We start from the raw sequence: 20,183 nt of genomic DNA on the forward strand, positions 1-20,183 counted from the left end.
GCCCATGCTCCCCTTTTCAGTAGACTCACATGCTCTCCATAACACTCGAGTTACTTTCAGTAGTAACTCTTGGCGTGCAATTCCATTTGAAAACTGCCGAGCATCCCTGTTCGAATTTACAATGTCTTCCAAAAAACTCATGCCCCAGCTGATTTGGATAAAGCTGTCAGCATCCGTTCGTGTATCAATATTCCTCAATAGTCTCTCCCGCATGTTGATCGCATAACATTGGACAACAGAAAAAGCATGCATCAAGATCCTCCAGATGCGTGCATCTGCTGCCGTGCGTGATCTGTAGAAAACATGCAATGTCGGTCCAGAGACTCTTCTGTCCCCATTGCTGCGATCCTTTTGATTCCTCGCAGTCTTGATTGAGCTGACCAGACCAATTATATAATCCATAGAGACAGCTTTGTGCTGTAGAATCCAGAAGCACGTGAGCTCTACATACAGCTGAAACATAAGAATTATATCCCATAGTACCATCATCCGAAAGTATTGCATGCTTTTATGTATCCCAGATAACTTTCCATGTGTATTACACCTTTCCATTTGATTCCTTTGCTCGACAACATGTGTTGTCTGTCATGCCTTCCACAGTAAACCATGTGTGCACATGAAAAGTTTTGTATGAATCAGTAAATGCCACAATGCACAGTTAGTTTTATTAAAAAATACTCGTTCCTTTGCATTATCGAAAAAGTGAGCTTCCAGTTCTTGTCTGAAAGCATATGTATCTTGTGTTTCCAACTCGCATGATGAATTGATTTCTTTCAGTCCTTTGCTCAGATCCATTGCATGCTGGTGCACACTCCAAACCATTTGGCTTCTGATAATGTGCATAACTTCACGTGCTCAGCTTATTTCCCATGCTATTGCATTACTTCCCTTTGATGTGAGTTGTTTCCATGTATAAAACATTGTAAAAGTGCGAAAGCCCATCTTTAATGTCCTCCTAGTGGATTGATGCAATCCATTAATACTACCACTTGAGATTCTACTATAAGATTAGGCTTTAGCTTTGATGAAATATCTGCAAAAAAGTGAATAAAGTTAGCCAAAAAATTGCTATCCAAACTCTCCTCCAGAATGATTCGAGTGTGATAACAAAATGAATCCTCTTTTCCTCCTAATTCATTGCAACTTTCACTCTTATGTAAGGACATTGCATCTTATCTTCGTTAATAATCCTCCTTCCTTTTGAGTCCAGATCCCAGAAACCATGGCATTCAGTATTTCCTTCATCGAGAGCGTAATTGGCAAGATGGTCTGCTAATGTATTCCCTTCTCTGAAAATATGTATGACCTTGATGGTACTTTGTTCCTTCAATCTTAAAATCTCCTCTACATGTTTAGTAATATACCATGGAGGCTTACATGATTCCTCTATAATGTTCTTTAATAGCATAGAATCTGTCTGCAGCTATATCCGGCAATAATTAAGATTTTTGCACATCTTCAATGCCTCCACAATAGCTACCGCTTCTGATTCATTGTTGGTTCCTTCAGAAATCTCCCTTCCTTCTGCATATATCAAATCACCTGCCTCATCCCTTATGCAGAAACCAATTGAACTCCTCCCTGGGTTCCCTCTACATGTTCCATCCGTATTCACTTTGATCCATCCTCTTGAAGGAAATTCCCATAACACTTTATCATATTTCAGTCGAGGTGTGTATTGCTCCATCATTGTCAGTAAGTCCAACCACTTGTGAGGCACATGTAGTCCTGGCTTTTTCAGTTGGACCAGCGATTGCAAAGTAGATGACACCTGGTAAATAAATCTGCTCACTGACACTGCTTCTCCATATTTCAAACTGTTTCTTCTCTTCCAAAGTTCCCATACAATGCATGCAGGTAAAGCTTGTAACACTGGCTTCAATCTAGGTACTACTGGTGCTGTCCAACACTTTGTAATTGCTTGATGTAATGACAACCCATCTAATGCAATTTCTGCTCTCCTCAGGAAGTAACTCCAAACACTTCTAGCTGCATTTGATGTGAAGAACAAATGTACTAATGACTCCTCCTTAGGATCAACACAGTACCAACATTTAGATGGCATGGAGTATCCTATTTTACGCAAGAAATCATCAAGTGATAGTTTGGCTTTCCACACCTTCAATAGGAAGAAGGATATCTTGAAAGGTAAACCTTTTACCCATATCATCTTGTAAGCTAATTTTGGGTTGGCTCTTCTTCGCAGGTAATCCCATGCAGATTTTACTGTAAAATGTCCCCTTGTTTCAAGCATCCAGAAAGGAGTATCTAACTGTGAACTTTCAGTTGGTAGTCTAATATTCTGCACAATGAGATTTGCCAAATCTTCAGGTAGGCTCTCAAACATTTTATCCACATTCCACATACCATTTTCAACCAGATCGTTGACATTATGAATATCCTCATCGATACCAAACTCTGCAGGCACCTGAAAATATAAGGCTCCCATCTCAGTCCAATTATCGAACCAGAAATGAGCTGATCCCATTCTTAGTTTCCAGTAGATTTGATGCTCAATCAAATCCCTACATTCTAGCATTTTTCTCCACATGCGGGATCCACGTTTCCAAGGTACAATTACTGCATTTAGTTTCTTGCAGTACTTTTGACTAATAAATTCACTCCACAAAGTGGGCTTAGTCCTGAAATTCCACCACAATTTGCAGAACAGTGCCTTCGATACGTCATGCAGGGACCTGAAGCCTATGCCTCCCTCGTCAAAAGGCATACAAAGGTTAGTCCAAGACACCCAATGTCTAGTGCTGCCTCCGACATTGCTGCTCCAGAACAACTTGGCAAAAATGCTATGTAATTTGTTGATCACATAATTTGGAGGATTGACTGCTGACAACATATGAATTAGGATACTCTGCAGGACATTTGCGATTAAAACAGCTCTGCCTCCTACAGACAGGAGTTTGCCTTTCCATGACTGAAGTTTGTCCGTAACCTTGGTGATTAATCCCTGGTAATAGTCTCCCCTTCTTCTTGCATAAAAAATAGGACAGTCAAGATAGGTCATAGGGAAACATTGTCTTCGTATACCTGTAATCCTTTCCACCTTGTTAATCACCTCATTATCCGTTAAATGATGCAGGTATGTGGCTGATTTGGTTTTGTTCACCAGTTGACCAGATGATGATTCATAAGCTTGCAGAACCTCCATGACAAGTCTCAACGAAGTTTCATCAGATGAGCAGAAAATGATTGTATCATCGGCGTATGATAGAAGATTTATTTTTTGGGCTCCATTTTGGCATTCCAAATCCACCGAAATACAGGTTAGTGTGTAGTGAATTCAATCCCCGAGAAAGTGCTTCTGCTGCTAGAATAAATAGAGTTGGTGACAAAGGGTCACCCTGTTTAACTCCCCTCGATGATTTGAAGAAACCATTAGGCTGACCATTTATAAGCACAGAGTACCAATTGTTGCCAATCAAATCAAAGATCAAGCCAATAAAAGCTTCAAGAAATCCCATTTTCTTTAGTATTTTGGTCAGGAATAGCCATGATAGCCTGTCGTAAGCTTTTTTCATATCAAGCTTAATCACAACGTTTGGACCTGCTTTTGTTCTCAACCTGATATCCGTAATGATTTCTTGAGTTAACAGTACGTTCTTAACTATGCTCCTGCCCTTCACAAAACCTGCCTGTTCCTCTGAGATTATGTTTGGTAATAATTCAACCAACCTCTCATGAATAACCCTAGAGAAAATCTTGTTAACAAAGTTACTAAGACTGATTGGTCTCATGTCTGCAAAGGTCATAACTTCTTTTTTCTTTGGTAATAAAACCAGGTTTGTATGCGTAACACTCTTTGGCAGCGGTTGACCGCAAAAGAAAGCCTTGACCATTTGGACAACATCTTCTTCAATAATTTCCCAGCATGTTTGGTAAAAGGCTCCAATGAAACCATCCGATCCACCAGCTGAGTCCCCATTCAACCCCATAATCACTTCTTTATTGGAAGGCAAGGCCATCAATCTTTCATGATGATCACTATCTACCATTGAAGGTACATGATTTAGAATATCGAAATCATTTGGGACTGCACTCTCAGTAAATTGATCCTTATAGAACTTTATTGCTTCTTCTGCTATTAAGTGATCTTCTTCAATCCAGTTACCAATGCTATTCTGGATCCTTGATAATTTCAGTCTCTTCCTTCTCCCATTAACTTGAGCATGGAAGAATTTAGTGTTTCTATCGCCATCTTTGAACCATAATATGCCAGCTTTTTGTATCCAGAATTCTTCTTCTAATGCAAGATATTTAATCATTTCAGCTTGGACCTGTTGTAATCTTTGTCTATTCATCTGTGTAGGATTGACTTCAAATTGTCTTTCATGAACCAATACCACCTCCTCAAGGCTTGCAATCTTCTGGAATATATACCCATATGTAGCTCTGCTCCAGGTAGATAGTGCTTGTTTAAGCTTCTTTAACTTGTAGTTAAAAATGCAGAAAGGGTTAGCACTAAAATCAGCATTCCAATTCTCCTTTACTAAATCTTTGAAGGTTTCATGCTTTGTCCAGAAGTTAAGAAATCTGAAAACATTTTGGGTTTATGATCATTTTTTCCTTGTTTAATCAAGGTATTAGTGGAAACTAAGGAAGAAAAATTGGGGATTAGGGCTTGAGATTAAGAGACTTTAAAATGAGAATTTGAGGGGTCATTTGGACTCTGATTTCAGTGTTCTTGGTATGTATGGACTCGTGGGAGGATAAGGATTCTGTTGATGTGATTTTTATTGAGTTTCGAGACGTGGGCCCGGGGTTGGGTTTGGCCAATTTTGGAATTTTTGGTATTATTTGATTGTTTTCGTTTGGGCTTCGTTCCCTTAGCATATTTTGACGCCGTGAGTCTGATTTTGGATAGATTCGAGGCTAGTGGAGGCCGACTCGAGGGGCAAAGGCGTTGCGGAGTAGTATTTTCACCGGTTTGAGGTAAGTAACCATTGTAAATCTGGAACTGAGTGTACAAAACCCCGGTATTTGACTTGTTTTGATAAATGCGGTGACACACATGCTAGGTGACGAATGTATGGGCGTGTACCGGTAGGTATTGTGACTTGGTCCGTCCCGTAGTGACTATTGATCCACGTATTTGATTTGAAACCTTATGATTTTTCGTACTTTAGTCATTTATATTGTACTATTGATTGTATGCCATGTTTGGGGCCTTGTGCCAACCTGTTGAGATCCTTAGGGGCATTTTCGCTATTTTTCCTCACTCTACTTGTTGAAAGCATATCTTCAGTCATGTTTTACCTGTTTAAGTGTTTAAAACTGGTTTTATCACTCTACTTCTAAATGTGAGGACTGTTGGGACTGAGTTCCCTAATTTCGACTATTGTGCCTGAGAGGCTGTAAGGTTAATGACTGAGAGAGATTGAGAACCAAATGGTGAGGACATTTATATATGTATGAGTTATGGATTGGGTTGCACGCTGCATCGATACTTATATGGATAGGGCTGCACGCTGCAGCGATATATATATAGGCTGCGTGTCGCATTGATATGACGTTTGGGCTGTAGGAGCCCCTCCGGAGTCTGTACACCCTAGTGAGCATAGTCGACTATAAACTAAGGATCGGGCTGCACGCCGCAGCGGTTTCTATGATTCTATTATTATGAGATATTAATGAGCCTGGGTACTAAGAGTGAGTATTGAGTGACTGAGAGGCTGCCCCAGAGGCCATATATTGAGTGACACTTTGCCCGAGGGGCCTAGTTATGATATTTTTCACTGATTTCACTCTTCTTTTAAAATAAGCCTCTGTTGTAAGAAATTGCTAAGTATATGATTTCAAGTATTTAAAATTGAAATTGATGATTTTTTTTGATGAAATTGGTTTTAATTTGTGGAATTTGATCTTTTGTCCTATTGCCTATTCATTTATATGATTTTTAACTGCTGGTCACTGCTTTTAGATCTTATTTACTTTAGTTATTTACTGAGTTGGTATACTCACGTTACTCCCTGCACATTGTGTGCAGATCCAGGTGCCCGAGCGGCAGAGTGAGGGTCCTCAGCTGATCCAGAGTTTGCCAGAGATTGCAAGGTAGCCGCATGGTGTCTGCAGCCGTGTTTTCTCCCTCCTATCTTGTTCTTTTTCCACATTTTCTAGATTTATGATGTATTAAACGGTCAGTTATGTATTATAGGCTCTAGACTCGTAACACCAGATATTTGGGGCTGTGTAGTTTTATGTTTTATTGACTTCCGCATATATTTTGTTGATTTAAACACTTATTATGGAAATTTGGTATTTAAACCCGTGTTAGAAAATGTGTTATTAATAGAAAATGGGTTGTGATGAATGGTTGGGTTGGCTTGCGTAGTAATGTGATAGGTGCCATCACGATCGGTATTTGGGGTCGTGACACACAAATAGGTAAATAACCTTCCAATAGTAACCAGTAACCTAATCATAACACATACAATCCACCATCAACCTCTTAACATACCTTCACTATCTGCAACTAAGGAACACTATGCCTTTAAGAACCCTACTAGTTTTCAAATACCTAGAATACAAGAATCTCCATGTCCGATCTCAACTTGACTACTTAATTGACCGACACATCCCTCATACACAATAATCTCAAGAGATACAATTCCATAGTTCTTTCGTGCCACATAGCAAAATCTAAACACCAGCAATCGATTATTTAGGCGATTACTGTAATACCTGTCAAGCACCCGCAAGTGAAAACATAATACGCCTTCTGAAATATGCACCCTTATCATAACCACCACCTCGGACATGCAAACCTTAATCCCACACGTCATGCTGCATCCATCATGCCATCATATGAAAACACGAAAACCTCATGAATAACTATGAATCTCAAGTAGTATAGACACCTCATCAACTAGAAACTTCCCACTTGAACCCCATCTAAGAGAAGATCATAACACACAATATACCCCTCATACTATTAGAAGACATCTGTCTCAAGCCATGGTCGACACCATCAAGAACTCTTCGAAACCCGTTTGCACACAACCAAGCCATTAGAACTGAATCGCTCCAACCCAACCAAATCTCATAGACTGCCAAGCCCAAGAGTATTGCCATAACACACTTACAAAATTTCGCCACACCAAATGAACCAATCACTTCTATTATTATGTTAACCCGAACCATTACCGAGCTGACCTATTTATTCGAGTCTCTCTCGACTTGCCTTCAAATTAACACTTCTCCTTAATAGTACAATAAAATCCTCTATACCAAGCTTAGCACGAAGATCCTAACATAAAACCACATCATCCTATGTCTTATAATTCACTATATTCTCTCTTAAGTACCCAATAGTACCGCGACCGAGATGCCCACTCTAGAGAGACCCTCTATGAATTTGAAGTTGTTTCCTTAACCTCTCTAATACTGAAATGTAGAATAACTAATGATACAAAAATACTGCAAGTTTTGACACCATCCAATGCATATCTCAAATCTTAGCAATACACAAATTCGGGAAAATCCTCAAATACCACATACGAATCTTGAACTCACTAGAACCTTTTCGAGAGTCATCCACTCTTCTCAAATCTCCAGTCCACCACAAAAACAAGACGAACAACTTGTTCTCCATTAGCACACAAAAATTTAAGAAGTAACCCCTCTTCTTAGCAACCGAGTGAATACCTTCTCCTAGCATAGTACATCAACCATGAATAAAAACTCCTAATCATTCCTAGATTTCCCTATAGCCATAAAGTATAGTACATCATGTATCTAGAAATTTTCTCATTCGAGTCATCCTCAATACCAACCTCTTAAAGTCACCACCGATCCACAATTATGCCTCAGATTGTAATTAATGTCACACCCCAACCTTGGGAGGTGTGACCGGACACGACGCCTGAAGGCATGTGCGGACCGACTTCCATACTCACATCTTTTTTCATGAATTTGGATGGATTAGGCCCCCAAATGCAATATCTAGAATTTGATAAAAGCTTCATAAACGACTTGTGAAAGAATCATTAATATTACACACAACTTAATAATTTCTTCCAACAAAGGCATAACTAACCCTTACATACATCCGAACAATGTCCTGCAATCCTTCAAGAGTGCCAAAATTTAGTAAATGACTCAGTCAGGAAAGAGCCCCATCGTACAAAATAACTGAAACATACACTTCAGTACCTATTGACTTTGGAAAACTACCTCGAAGGAGTGGAGTGCGAAAAAAAATAGCTGGAACAAATACCCTATTGGGGAGGGATGTCACTGGGCCTATCTGTACCTATGGACAGTGCCCAAAGAAAAAGGCGTACTATGTATGTAATTTATGAAAAGGTGTACTGAGTATGTAAGACATATAAATTATGTAAACCAAATGCATATCATAAAAGGTAGAAATACAAACCTGAATATGGTAGAAAAGCCACCGGGGGCGTTCACTGCTATAACCATGAATCATGAATGTATGCAAGCTTTTTTTAAACCAAGCCACTCTTTGGGGCCAAACATTCGGCCACTCTTTGGGGCATATCATCACATTTCACTCCATACCCGGCCTCCTAGAGGACTCGGCCTCAGGAGTTCTCGACTATAACTGGTCTCAGCAAAACTCGGCACAACCGGCCTCGATAGGACTCAGTAACCTCACATCAGACATCACTCCATACCCGGCCTCAAAGTGGACTCAGTCATACCTGACTTCAAAAGATCTCGATAGTACCCAGCCTCAACAGGACTCAACGTAGTCGGCCTCTAGAGGACTCGATAACCTCACTTTGCACATTATTGCACTTGGCCACTATTGATACCTAATTTTTCCTCATATTTTTAATATACATATATGCTTTCAAAATAGTGCATATGCATCATCACTTTATTTATAAACACATGCAAGCATTTTTTATAATTTTTTATAATTTTAAAATGCTTTTAAATCAATTTATTCCTACATTTTATTATATAAATACTCATTAATTGCATCTCAAATTATTTTTAAGATGATTTTATCATCTAATTTTGTCATCTCAAATTAATTGCATCTAATTTACACCGAGATTAGGTTTTAAATATTTTTAACATATGTATCATAAATACATTTGAATTTTAAAAGCTAAAATTGCACATTTTGCAATAATAGGCCATATATACTTATAATTACTTTATTTATGCAAAAAATAACTTTTTATATATTTTTAAAGTGTTGAATAGTTGTTATTAACCATTTTAATGGAAAAATGATATTTTTGTTATTTATTTATTATTTTTTATGAACTATTTGTTTAATAAATTAGGTATTTAAAATTTGGCCCCAATTGTTAATTGAATTTTCGGACCTAAGCTACCCAAACCAATCCAATTACCCTAGCCCAATCACTTAGCCTAGTTCGCCTAACCCAATACCCGTTTTACCCGACCCAAACCCCCCTTAGAGATCAACGGCCCCCATTCAATACTCCCCTTTTAATTTAACTCCCCCCACCCAAAACCCTAATCATTCCTACCAAACGCGGCCCTTAAACTCCCTCCTCTCCTCCCCTCTGAAACCCTAGGCGTCGTCACCTTAATACCTCCCTAATCCTTCTTCGATTCTAGCCGGATATGGAATTCCTTGAAGATTTTATCATGCCCCAACCTCGGGAGGCGCGACCGGTGCTCAATCGAGTGATCCCAACTGAGCAAGCCTTATCAAATACTACGTTCCCAACTCAATATGAATAAGGGAACCATGCTTCCGTTTATGTAAACAAGGGAAGATAGTACATCCCACATTACTAGTTCATTTTAAATTACCACATTAAACCGTAAATGAGTTCCGAGACTCCATACATTTATACTTTAGAGAAATGGTATTTAGAATTACAAAATAGTTAGTACACCCATCCAACACCCGCACATGATCCACACATATGTCTATGGAGCCTCTAAAGATACAAAAGATAAATGTGACAATGCCGGCAACCAGGTCCCCGGCTATACCTCAAAAGTGAAGGTCCACAATAAAAAGATATGCAAAATAGCCCCTTGAAAGAGGAAGGGGCTCACCAAGTTCTTAGGAAGAAGGATGCTCCGCTACACACGATCAGCACTATCCGCAATTGAGCCACCTACATTCATTTAAAAATGTAGCGCCCCCGGCAAAAGGAACGTTAGTACTATGGAATAGTACTAGTATGTATAACTAAACTTCATCTAATTAGAAAAAACTATACAAGAATAGGAATTCACAAGTACACAACTATGACTCAAACTTCTAACGATCGCCACATTATCAATCAAAAGAATTGTACAACTTCCACATTGTTTTTCCATAGCTTTTAGTTTGGGGCATTCCATACTATTCATAATTTGTTTTCAATACCACCGCTATCTTGAGCAGAGTCCGATCTCGACCCGATCGGCTAGGTTGCCTCATTCGATACATACACTCCAATCACAATCTTATTTTCCCTTTTTCCGGAATTTATTCACAATACCACCGCTATCTTGAGCGGAGTCCGATCTCGGCCCGATCGGCTAGACCGCCTTACCAAGGCATTCTTCCCTTCTCAATAATCATTTCATTTTACATATATCATTTCATAGGCACGTGGGGCCACAACTTATCACGTCATTCTTGGCACTAGGCCGCATTTTACATTATTCCCAATTCCAATATTAGCCTTGCCATTTAGGACAGAAGGTGCACACAAGAGCAACTTAAATTGTAAGCATGGATATGACTTCACATAGATAGCACTATATATTCAACCACAATCTCGATTTAGGGTCTAAACATTTCAATACATAATTCATACCTTTGCCCTTTTCAAGTTGCCAAGATAGCACGTTGATCATGTTGAGCCACATTTTTCACACATAAGGTTACAACACCAATTCATGTAAAATAACAAGCAATGAAACAATTCAACTTTAATCTTACCATGTTCATACAGTCACCGATGAAGCTCAATTTCTAAAAGACGGGGTTTAGCCATACATACCTCAATGTAGCTTTCCTTAATCCTTACAAAGTTCCAGAACTCTTAGCACTTCGATCTCTTGGGATGAAGTTTTAGATCCCTCACTTGATTATCTACAATGATTTAACAAAGATTCATGGAGTAATTTTGATGAGAAGCATTTTCCCTCTCTTAGACCCCTCTCTCTCACTCTAGAAGTATTAGGAAAATAGGCTCAAAATAAGCTATTACAACGAATATAACGATATGGGTCGGGTTTTTAAAAATTAGAAAATAGGAGCCTCGAGTCGGATCTGCGATCGCAAAGCTGACATGCAGCTCGCATAATGGACCGCGAAAATGCTCCCCAAAACCTGAACACACTGTCTGGGTATGCGACAGAAATGCGGTCCGCATACCCGTTCTGCGGTCGCAAAATTCACCGCAGAACTGCCCCTTACAAAATCCTAAGGGAATTATGCGATGACTATGCGGTCCGCATTTTGATTATGCAATCGCATAATTGACCGCACATTTGACCTCAAATTTGACCAACACACTGACTCACTTTGCGGTGACTATGCGGTCCGCATACCTGATATGCGATCGCATTCTTGACTGCATAATCGCATTCTACTGGAAAATATTATTTCTTGACTTCTTAATGCAGTGATCAACTCAAAGGGTCCGAACCGCGGCTCGCAAGCTCGCCGTGAAGAGGTTTTATGAATTTCTAACACCTGACCCTAACTTGGCACTACAAGACTCGGGTTTGAGTGGAAATTTTCATGGGGCCTCGCAGATTTTCTTACCTTATTGGTCTTATCTCGCTACTGGCTACTTCTTTATGGTATAATCTAGTGGCTTCCCTAACATGACAAGCCGATTTCCCCATTTCCGGACCAAATCTGGTTCGAACTTTTTCCTTTTTTCATCTATGTTCATTCTTCATCTCCTTCGGGTACAAATCTCTGAGATTTTCTATATTCTTTATTTACCCTAAAGTTAGGGTTTAGATCTTTCTAAAGATCTATTTAAATTTTTTCTTATTTTTTGTTAAGAATCTCCTTTATGTTTCCGCATGTCTATCTATGAATATTTTTGTGAGTTTCGTTAAAAGCTTTCTGACTAATCTCTTTTGCCCTAAAATTAGGGCTCAGATCTTTTAAGATCCGTTCTGGTTCTATTTTTGGTTTAATATCTTCTTTAATGTTCTGTATACCTGTTTATGTGCATTCTATTGTGATTTTCTTGAATTTCCTAACCAATTTTATTCGCCCAAAATTAGGGCTCAGATTTGTTATGGTTCCTTAATTTTGAGTATTTTCTCTTTAATGTTTTCGTGTATTCATGTGTATCTGTGTTATTCTTTTAGTTATTTTTGACTAATTTACTTACCCTAAAAAATTAGGATTTCGATTCTTTATTTCCCTGTTGATTCTTTCTATCTATTTATGACTCTATTACCTAAGAATCTTTGATTCCCAGACCTGTTTTGATTACTGTGACTATGCGTTTATGTACTGTTCTTCTTGGCTTGCCTTAAATAGTGTTTTGAGTTTTCTTTCCTTAGTTAGTTGATTTATTATTTCTATGTTTGTGTACCCTAGCCTAAGGCTATTTAAACCCCTTCCCTCTCTCCCCTTAGAACAAGACTAAGAACTCGAACTACTTTCACTACTAAACTTTATACTCTATACTACTACATTTTGTTTTGATTCTAGCCGGCTGAAAGCCAAGGCCAGAAATCTGCACTGTCACTTGCTGCTATTGATGTGCATTGCCTAATTACTTAACCTTTTCCTGTTGCATCTGAATTAGTAAGTCACTTAAACCTCTCTATCATTTAATTGCTCAATATGCTACCGTACTAGATTCATTGCTCTATGTGTGTTAGTCTTGTCTTAACTTAGCGATGTAACCTGTTTGATTATGTGCACTAAATGATGTCCTTAAATGTGTGTAATAGCATTCCCTGAAACTAGTCTATCATGTACCCCTTAATCTATTCTGTTAGTATATTATTCTGTTCTCACTATGCTATTAGTTTTTTCCAATCACCAGCATGCCATTTTCTTAATCTGAATTCTTTACGGTCCTTGTGAAGTATGTTTTGATCTATTGTTAAAGTTTCAAACTTGTTAGTTTCAAAACTTATTAGTTTCAAAGTGTTTGTCTCTATTCTGTGTGTGACTCTATACCTAAGTATGATTCCTAATCCTGTCCTACACTCATTTGAACCCTAACCCTTGCTAATCTGAGTGTTGTCCTTGGCCTTCTTTGTGTGAGCACTACTCAAGATTCCTATGACACCCTCCTGAACTCTGACACACCAAAATTTGGTCTCTAATATTCCCTTAAATTGGTTCTGATTTTTAACTCTAGGGTGAGCACTGCCCAGGATTCATGAAGCCCTTGGAAACTCTGACACACTAGAGGGCTGGCTTGGTAAACTTGTGCTTTCAAACAGAAGTGAGTCAATTACTTTGTGGTTCTATGAAAATTAGCTTTTGGAGATGTTGTGGATTGAAGGGCCTGGCCCATCCAGATGTTGTTTTAGGCCTGCTGAAGGCTTCCTATAGTTTGCTACTCTGTAATTCATTCAATTAATTCTAGTATGTAATAATTTTTTGTAATAACAATTGGGGGTAATAATGAAATTGGGACATGGGTTTATTTGATATTATGTGAGTAGATAACATGCCTTTAAGTTTTCTGCTACTATTATGTTAGATAACATGCATATAGGTTTTGTTTTATGCCCAGGAATTATGTGATAAAATTTGTCTAAATGTTAAGTCTGCCATCACATGGTTAGAGAACCTGCCTATGGGAATTTTATTTTAGCTCAAACAAATTCTGTTAATATCTTGTTTACTTTACTTCACATGATTAGAAACCATGCCTATAGGAAATACAATAATCTAGTTTAAATTACAACATACTCACATATGTTTGCTTGGAAATCTTGTCTATAGGCCTAAACCATTTTCACAATCACTTAGTTGATACGCATGTCTTTAGGAATTAATAAATAGACACAATCACTAAAAGTAGAACGCACGTTCATATGGATAACTGCATTTGTGTCCAATACTAAAACTGGAATTCTGCATACCACTAGAAAGCATGCCTATAGGAGTAATTAATCATTTTGAAGCACTTCTGTTGTCAATTGTCGAGTAAGTCACATAGATAACCTGCCTATAGGGTCAAACCCTTTAAATTGAAATCAATAGGCAATTATAGGATCGCTTAGTAATTACTGTCAGCATGTTTACATTACATAATTACCTAGAGATACTTTGCATAAATTGTAAGCATGTTTAAAATCCAGAGTCATGTAGAAATCATGTCTATAAGATCTATATCCTTAGCTGATTAAACTATCAAATACGCCAACATGTTTTGCGTGCATTTGTTGCCCTATGTGTGGAGGCTAAATTGAGCCTTTATCTGCTTTTGAACAAAAAGTCCAATATGTTTTGTATGTTTCTTAGTTTTACAATTTTGACCACCCTAGGTAGAGTCTAGAACCATCCAAAAATAGAGGTCCCAATGCGTCTAGGACAATAGGTAAGGGACGGGTAGTGCACGCATAAGACACAAGTTAGAATTGATTAGAGCGCTTTAGGTAAAAACTCAAAGATAGTAATCGGGTAGCGGGAGATGATAGTCTGTGCTCGCTGAAGAATATGAGTAATACCTCCGGCTCGGGGAAGTTACGAAGTATTATTTATGTTGTACGGGGTTATCCTATAGGCTAAAAAACTTAGGACCCCCCAATCATTATTAAATAATTCCTTCTCTTTTCTCTATTAGACTTATTCACATAAGTTATGTCGGCCAGGACCCACCGTTGTGGACCTCGAGGGATACCTAACACCTTCCCCTCGAGGTAATTTGAGCCCTTACCCGATCTCTTGTGATGCAAACTAGTATAATCTGAATTATTTGCAATAAGTGCCCTAACGCACCTTAATCCGTTAGGTGGAGATTCACCCAATAACCAACCCCTTTCCCTTCTCAAAAGGAGTTGTCAAATGTGGAAACCCGATTTTGCGAGAAAAAGGGGGTGTGGCAGCCATACAGCCATACAAGGGCTCGGTGATATGTCATATCATATCTCATCATAACCAACTAATCCGTGGTTACATAATAGGTGTTGCACCCTGCAGATTATAGCATGACTCCTTAAAGTAAAATAGATACATATGTATATAAGTGCAATGCAAAGTCAATTTCAAGGAAATACAAATAATAAACTCAGAAAGAATCATGTTTTTCTGAACTAAAGGTACTATTTGGAAAAACCTCAAACTTAAAAAATGCCACCGGTAAGGAAAATGTACAAAAATAGAAACTACACCATTGAGGAGACCTTAAAATAATCTAATATCATGACACAGAAATCCTTGAAGGAGAGAAAGATATTCATACCAAGTCATGTCAAGAAAAAAATGTTGACATACCTTATTGACGAACTAGCTATAGTTCTATGGTGATTAACTCTACCTCTAACAAGTTTCCAGAATCAATACGGCAAGATGATAGATGTTACAAGGATGCTTAAAGGTCCCCCACGCTAAATCTTACTAGATTCACCTCCAATTTAGCCTTAGACTATTTGGGGAATTCTAAAGAGGATTTGAGAGCATTTTGGGTGAATTGATGTTGGTGATATTTTCTAGAGTGAGAGAAAGAGGGTTACACTACCTTTTTATATCACAACAAATTTAGGAAATTTCACTATTGCCATATGCAAAACCGGTCGCCCTGCCCTGGTCAGCACCCGATGTGATAGATAGTAGAAACAACACCATTGAGGAGACTTTAAAACAACCCAATATTATGACCTAGAAATCCTTGAAGGAGTGAAAGATGTCCAAGTCATGCTAAGAAAGAAAATTGTCCTACATACCTTGTTGAAGAACTAGCTACACTTTTATGGTGATTAACTCTACCTATAACAAGTCTCCAGAATAAATACGGCAAGGTGATAGATGTTACAATGATGCTTAAATCTCCCTCACGCTAAATCTTACTGGATTGATCTCAAATTTAGCCTTAGACTATTTGGGCAATTCTAAAGGGGATTTGAGAGCATTTTGGGCGAATTGATGTTGGTGATATTTTCTAGAGTGAGAGAAAGAGGGTTACACTACCTTTTTATATCACAATAAATTTAAGAAATTTCACCGCTACCATATGCAAAACGGGTCGCCCTGCCCCGGTCAGCACCCGATGTGACAAATGGTAGAAACAACACCATTTAGGAGACTTTAAAACAGCCCAATATCATGACCTAGAAATCCTTGAAGGAGAGAAAAATGTCCTAGTCATGCCAAGAAAGAAAATTGTGCTACATACCTTGTTAAAGAACTAGCTACATTTCTTTGGTGATTAAATCTACCTCTAACAAGTCTCCAGAATCAATACGACAAGATGGTAGATGTTACAATGATGCTTAAAGCTCCCTTACGCTAAATCTTACAAGATTCACTTCTAATTTAGCCTTAGACTATTTGGGTAATTCTAATGGGATTTGAGAGCATTTTGGGTTAACTGATGCTGGTGATATTTTCTAGAGTGAGAGAAAGAGAGGTGCTCTACCTTTTTATATCACAAAAAATTTAGGAAATTTCACTGCTACCATATGCAAAACGGATCGCCCTGCCCCGGTCAGCACCCGATGGACAAATGTCGTTAGCCTAATGAAATGTGTAATCCTTTTCCTCCCTCCTACATGTCGTCGGCCAGTTGGCTGCACTAGAATCCAAACTTACCACTCTTTAATTTTTCATGTGTGGGGAGTAAAATCATCCCTCCGTCGGAACATTCGTCCTCAAATGTTGAATTGTAGTCAATTCTTTCAAACATTTTTAGTTATTTCGGGTTGTGTCCACCATGCAAGTGTCATTGTTTATTCCGTTGCATAGAACTAATGGGGTGCCGATCTTTCATGTCTTCTTGAGCTTCCCAGGTATTTCTTCTACATCATTGTTAAAAACTACTTTTACTGAAGCTATCTCTTTGGTTCCAGCTTATGCACTTGATGATCTAGGATAGCCACCGGAACTTTTTCGTATGATAGTTCCTCTGTAACTTGAATATCTTTAATAAGGGTGATACCGGATGGATCACCCAAGCTCTTACGAAGCATAGATACATGGAATACTCGATGCAATGCTTCCAATTCCGGGAGCAGCTCGAGCTTTTAAGCCACTTGACCAATCTTCTTAATAATTCGGCATGGTCCAATGTACCGGGGCTGAGTTTGCCTTTCTTACCAAATCTTATCACGCCTTTTAGAGGAGACACCTTTAGGAAAATCGAGTTTCCCACAGCAAACTCTAAATCTCATTGTCGGTTATCTGAGTAAGATTTTTTCCTGCTTTTAGCGATCTATAAATGACCTCGAATTTTTTTCACCTTTTTAACAACTTGTTGTATTAACTCAATACCAAATTACCTTGAAACTTTGAACCATTCAATAGGAGATCTGCACTCTTATCTGTATAAGGCCTCATACAGTGCCATCCACTAACTTCAAACTCACAGAGATTACACCTCGCCCCTCGATCAGGGAATCAAAAGCCATTGAGACACATCTGATACTGAGCGCCCGTTGGTGCATACGATCACGCGGAAGTAATTTCAAAAGTTTCTTTTCAAGCTGAATCAAGGACGCACGATAAGAATTCAAGATTGTGAAGTTTTCCTAAAGGTTCGGCAGCCTCTCGAGGATAAGTACAAACGTCTCCGTGCCGATCCGCGAGACTTTACTAAACTGGCTCATGACTCGCGAGACCAAGTAACCTAGGCTCTGATACAAACTTGTCACGACCCAAATCCCGGTCATGATGGCGCCCAGCACACTACTAGGCAAGCCTGACCATTATTCAACACTTAACCCAATTTATCAAAAATAGCGGAAAGAAATATCAATTAAGCAAGATTAAAGTACTGAAGATTTTAACAAAATACATAATATAATCTCACTAGGACCCGGTGTCATGAATCTGAGCCTCTAGAATACAGAATATCATCCTAATACACGGTATATCCAAATGCCGTGCAGCTACCTCGATACTCCCAGAGGCTGGATCTGCTGATCAACTGGATCTACTGAGCCTGAGACTGCCTTGGATCTGCACACAAGGTGTAGGGAGTAAAGTGAGTACTCCGACCCAGTGAGTAATAAAAGTAACTATAGTCCGAAGATAAGAAAATCTAGTAAATACACAAAGTAAGCTACAATCCGAATATACAGCAACATATGGAACTGAGCAGCTAAACACCAGTATAAATACAAATACATGAATGCAATGCAATGCATATGATGGTACATTCCAGTACCCACTGCGGCGTGCAGCCCGAGCCATCCATATTTATTTATCGTCGACGGCGCTCACTGGGGGTGTGTACAGACTCCGGAGGGGCTCCTACAGCCCAAGCGCAATATCTTGGTCAGTCATTGTTACCTGACCGGTCAGCCATTGTTACCTGACCAATTTATATCATACAGTGCCATTGTTACCACTGTTCAAGTATATCACACAGTGTCATTGTTACCACTGTTTCAAGTATATCACACAGTGTCATTTATACCACTGTTTCAAGTATATCACACAGTGTCATTGTTACCACTGTTTCAAGTCACTTTATAATCAGTCCAGAAAAAAATATAATAAGCCCCTTGGGCATTTACAAAACAGATGTTCCCAGCCCGGAATACATTTAAAAATATCATTTAAGTTTTCAACACTTAGAATTATGGCTGATTTTGCAAAACATCATTTAAAACCTTGGACTGAAATTAAATGATATGCAAATCATGTTAAGCAGTAATATCAATCCTCAAAGGATTTTACAAATCGGCACAAGGCCCTAAACATGGCATCAAGCCCCGTAATATCAATGAAGTATGTGTATCAATCAACAGTATAGTATAAACATCACACGGGATGGACCAAGTCACAATCCCCAATTGCATCCGACCCCGCACTTGACATGAAGTGCGTGTCACACCTCAATATAGCGTTACGATGTGAAAGTCCGGGGTTTCAAACCCTCATAACAACATTTACATCTATTACTCACCTCAAGATGGCCAAAAGTCTACTCCGCGATGCTCTTTCCTTTTGAATCGACCTCCTCGCGCGTCGAATCTTGGCAAAACCACAAGGAATATATTACAATAGGCTAAGGGAATATAATCTATTCGAAAAGACTCGAAAAATATCGAAAATCACGAAATTTTCAAAACCCGAGCCCCGGGCCTGCCTCTCGAAAAATTACGAAAGTCACATTACCGGATTCCTCGTCTCTCCACGAGTTCGTACATATAAAATTTACCAAAATCGGAGTTCATTTAACCCCTCAAATCACCAAATCTTATTTTCAAATCCCTAGGCATAAATCCTCAATTTTTCTACAATTTTCATGCTCAAATCCATACATAATTGATGTACTTAACTCAAAATAGGTGGGGATAACTTACCTTCACATTGATGATGAAAATACCATCTTGAAGCTCCCCAAAAATCGTCCATACTTTGAAGAAATGAAGAAAAGTGAGCTAAATCCGTGTATAAAAGAATCTGCCTGTGCTTCGTCGAGTTGTACCTTCCACTTGTGCTATACAAGTTGTACATCCTATTAAAATTATTCCTTGTCGGACACCTTCTGTTTAAACACCCATAACGCTTTGTATAAATATCCAAATGACAAACGGTTTGAAGATTTAGAAACTAGACTCAAAGATCTTTAGTTTGATAGGTTGTACACCATATAACTCTTTATATATCCAGAGATATGAGCTTCTAAAGTGCATCGTAAATTCTGCCGAAATTGCTCCAGCAGCCCTTTTTGATCCATCGTAACTTTCAGAGATGAAATTAAAATCATGAATGGTTTAACTTTCAGAAAACTAGAATGTATGAGCTATAACTTTCATGTTTTGTACTTTTTCTGATTTCGTATAGATTACAAGCTATGAGCTTCCAAACTGGACTACTCGCACCTAAAATTTTCTGGGCACAACAGAATTTTCTGCAATTTTTCCTAAGTCAGAAATCACTCCGAGACACCTCCGAAACACTCCCGAGCCCTCGGGGCTCCAAACTAAATATGAACACTGACTCTAAAACATCACACGAACTTGCTCGAGCGATCAACTCGTCAAAATAACATCAAAATCAATGATTTGAGCCTTAAATCCAAGAATTCTTTCAAATTTCATAAACTTTCAAATTTTCC

The sequence above is a fragment of the Nicotiana sylvestris genome, chromosome 8 (genome assembly GCF_000393655.2).
Source record: "Nicotiana sylvestris chromosome 8, ASM39365v2, whole genome shotgun sequence".
Lineage (NCBI taxonomy): Eukaryota > Viridiplantae > Streptophyta > Magnoliopsida > Solanales > Solanaceae > Nicotiana > Nicotiana sylvestris.